Genomic DNA, 4,069 nt, shown 5'->3' on the forward strand with positions numbered 1-4,069 from the left:
CTCTGAAGAGCCTCTCACCCACAACCTCTGAAGAGCCTCTCACCCACAACCTCCTCTGAAGGGCCTCTCACCCACAACCTCCTCTGAAGAGCCTCTCACCCACAACCTCCTCTGAAGAGCCTCTCACCCACAACCTCCTCTGAAGGGCCTCTCACCCACAACCTCCTCTGAAGAGCCTCTCACCCACAACCTCCTCTGAAGCCCCTCTCACCCACAACCTCCTCTGAAGAGCCTCTCACCCACAACCTCCTCTGAGCGTTCAGTCCAGAGGAACAAAAGGTGTAATGGGTCCACACTCAAAAAGATGTCGCATAAAGCTTACTTCATTTTTTCATTGTTCAGTCCAGAGGAACAGGAAAGGACGTCCAGAGCTAACATAGAACAGAGCGCTACTCTACACACAAACAACTAACTACTGGCCTCTTAACTATTGTTTGCATATGCTCTCACATCTCGCCTGTTCCTGCTCTTTCAGCACACAGCCAACTGATAGAAGTTAAGAAAATATTATTACATGGTTCTACTAACAATAAGGGAAGAAAATAAACCTAACGGCTTTGATACATTTTAGTCATTTAGCAGACGCTCTTATCCAGAGCGACTTACAGTTAGTGAGTGCATCAATTTTTTTTTCTTCATACTGGCCCCCCGTGGGAATCGAACCCACAACCCTGGCGTTGCAAACACCATGCTCTACCAACTGAGCTACATCCCTGCCGGCCATTCCCTCCCCTACCCTGGACGACGCTGGGCCAATTGTGCGCCGGCCCATGGGTCGCCCGGTCGCGGCCGGCTACGACAGAGCCTGGATTTGAACCAGGATCTCTAGTGGCACAGCTAGCACTGCGATGCAGTGCCTTAGACCACTGCGCCACTCGGGAGATACTGCTTGAGTCCCAAATGGCACCCTATTCCCTATGAAGTGTACTACTTTTGACCAGGGCCCATATGCTCTGGTCAAAAGTAGTGCACTCCACTAGGGGCTTTTTCCAGTTTTTATTAATCAGAGCCAGTGTGTGAGGACTCCCTCACTGATCTGAAGCTTCCGCCTTATTGTGTGTTCATTTGGGATGTTTCACCATTGATTTAGTTGTTTGTTTTGTGACATTTCAGTACTGCCTGGTGTGGGACTGGAGATAACGGCCCTTTTGTCTCGATCCACGCAAAAGTCAATTGTAAACATACACTAGCTCACACAAACAAACAAACAAACACACACACACACACACACACACACACAATCTCAACACTGGCACATAATTCACATAGTGGTATTATACAACTTTCGATAATCCTTTGGGTCATGTCCGATGTCAAGACAAACTTGGCTCCTCAAGTCATGTTGACACCACAACACTGACAGCCAGCCAAAATATATATATCTGGTTTGGCAGTTGAGAAAGTACAACCTGAGGCAGGTTCTATTCCTGTCTGTTATGATGTGTGGATGTATCTTCTGTTATCATTCACTCTTTGTGTTCCTCTCTGTCCTCCAGCTGAAGTCGTTCCACAATGAGCTTCTGACCGAGCTGGAGAAGAAGGTGGAGCTGGATGCACGATACCTGAACGTGAGTGTCCTTCTAGACCAGTGGTTCCCAACTCCAGTACTCCCAACAGCACACATTTTTGTTGTTGCCCCGGACAAACACGCATACCTAATTTAGGGCTTGATGCGTAGTTGAAGTTGAGTCAGGTGTGCTTGTCCAGGGCGACATTTAAAGCTGCACTATGTAACTTTGTGGGCAACCCGACCAAATTCCCATAGAAATGTGACTTATAGATCTGTCATTCTCATTGAAAGCAAGTCTAAAATGCGGTAGATCTGTTCTATGTGTGCTATTTCTAATCTTCCCGCGCTTAAGTTTCATTTTTTGTGTCTTTTTACTGTTGGTTTTGTACACCAGCTTCAAACAGCTGAAAACAACAATATTTTTGGTTAATTAAAATATATTTCACAGCGGTTTAGATGGTACAATGATTCTCTGCACTTGTTTTGTCACATAAACTGAAATTAGGCAAACTATTAGAATTTTAGCAACCAGGAAATGGCGGCGCGATATCTGCATATTGCACCTTTTTAAAATGTGTACAGTCGGGGGGTACTGGAGGACTGGAGTTGGAAATATTGTCCTAGAGAACCATCATTCATTATTGTCTCCTTTTCATTCACTTCAGTCACTCTCCCAGTTGTTTAGCACCTTCTAAATACACCTTTAGATGTGTTCTCAACTTCACTATATGGCAAAAATAGCATGTGTTACTGTTCACTTTGAACTATAAGACGGAGGTGTTTAGCGAGCTTCTAACTATTGGTTGACACCCCTTACAAATACTGCTTTTTATTACCTATATTTTTTTGGGGTATATTAGCTGTTTTCTTATGACATTACAGCAGAGTTCATTTCATTTTAGTTCAGTTTTATATAATGCCTTTATACAATTCTGTGTCAGTGGTTGTGTATTCCACATTTTAGAATGTGTTGATGCAGACTGGTGCTTTAACTGTATTCCACGTTGGCTGGCTAGTCTTCCCTATGGAGCAGCAGAAACCAGGATAGGATTCACATTATCATAAAATCATCAGCTAGAGACAAACTCCACGGCTTTCTTAGCACTTATTTTAATTTCCCACAGGTTTTCATCATAACCACTCAGCAATAAAGTTACAAATTACTTTCCTGTCTTACTTTCCGAATCATGAATTATGATACATTTTTTTTAATGAAAATAAGAAGTTGAAGTTTTATTTAAGGGATAAATACATTTCTAGAGATTATTGAAGAGAATGTAGGATTTGTTTTTTTCAAAGCTTTCCCAGACAATTTCTGTCGTGGAATTGGGAAGCTTAAATAAAGGCCTACTAAACTTGAATGAATGTCAGCCCAATGAAGCATCCCTTCAAATTAAAGTGTCATTTTTAGATGCTCACAAAAGAAAAGTCACTAATAAAATAATACTGTGTCCTCTGTTTGAAATTCATATTGACCTCGTCAGTTCATTTGAGGCCGTACTTTGGCAGGCCAGCAGCGGATCAGAAAAGCATATGTTCTCTCTCTCTCTCTCTCTCTCTCTCTCTCTCTCTCTCTCTGTCTCTGTCTCTCTGTCTCTCTCTCTCTCTCGCTCAGTCTCTCTCTCTCTCTCTCGCTCAGTCTCTCTCTCTGCTCTGTTATTTCAGCGTTGACAAAAGTAATTAGCCACGCTCAGCTAGGTTTTCCCATCAGACAGAAATAAAATATTGGAAACATTGTTTTGTGGCGGGCAGACAGGCCAGGCCACAGGATTGCATCAAAAACTCTTGGCAGAGGTGAATGAGTGAAACACAAAGGCATTGGTTTGGAACACAATGAGTCCTACAGCCACTGGTGCCACATCAATCAGCAAATAGGAGGTGGTCAGGTGGTTTGAATTGGGACTAAACACATAATGAAAGTGGTAGAACACTAGTCTAAGGGAGCCAATGACTGTATAGCTATGTTAAAACTGACTCTATACTCCCACCTACAGGCGGCTCTGAAGAAGTACCAGATGGAGCACAAGAGTAAAGGAGAGAGTCTGGAGAAGTGTCAGGCAGAACTGAAGAAGCTCCGCAGGAAGAGCCAGGGCAGCAAGAACCCCTCCAAGTACGGAGACAAGGAGATGCAGGTGAGTGACCGGAGAGAGGAGGGGTGAGGCATGGGGGTGTGAGGGCGGGGAGAATGTGTGTGTGTGTGAACTTTGAATTACCCAAAGGGCCTCAGGTTCGTATAGCTTGCTACTGTGAATGAACAGACAGACTGGGTCCCTAGTCAGCCTTTGGACGATGCCAGCTGGTGGGTCAAAGGTTCACCGTAGGGGAGGATGGTGGATGGTTTGTCTACAGAGCCTTAAAAATGCTGTATCATCCCATTGGCCACAGCCCAGCAGGTGTCTGAGATAGATAGCCAATCAAAACCAAGAGGAGATTTAGGCTGAGCAAGTATCTTATGGTCCCTTTTACTGAAGCAGAAGAAGTTGACTAAAACTAACAACAACAACAACAACAACTCCGTAACCTTCAGTCCATGTGTAGACGTTAGCCAAGTCGTCTCTA

At 44.1% G+C, this 4,069-nt stretch overlaps 1 pseudogene across 1 annotated transcript in view; it reads left to right on the forward strand.

Annotated features, from left to right (window-relative positions):
- Positions 1-1,303: 1,303 nt before the first annotated feature.
- LOC311100916 (BAR/IMD domain-containing adapter protein 2-like) overlaps positions 1,304-4,069 on the forward strand; it is a 54,097-nt pseudogene continuing 51,331 nt past the window's right edge. Inside the window, exons 1-3 of the transcript in view lie at positions 1,304-1,336; positions 1,497-1,568; positions 3,505-3,642. The product of the transcript in view is annotated as a BAR/IMD domain-containing adapter protein 2-like (transcript). The remainder of the gene's footprint in view (positions 1,337-1,496; positions 1,569-3,504; positions 3,643-4,069) is intronic.

Source organism: Coregonus lavaretus, assembly GCF_964263955.1.
Source record: "Coregonus lavaretus genome assembly, chromosome: 25".
NCBI classification, from domain to species: Eukaryota; Metazoa; Chordata; class Actinopteri; order Salmoniformes; family Salmonidae; genus Coregonus; species Coregonus lavaretus.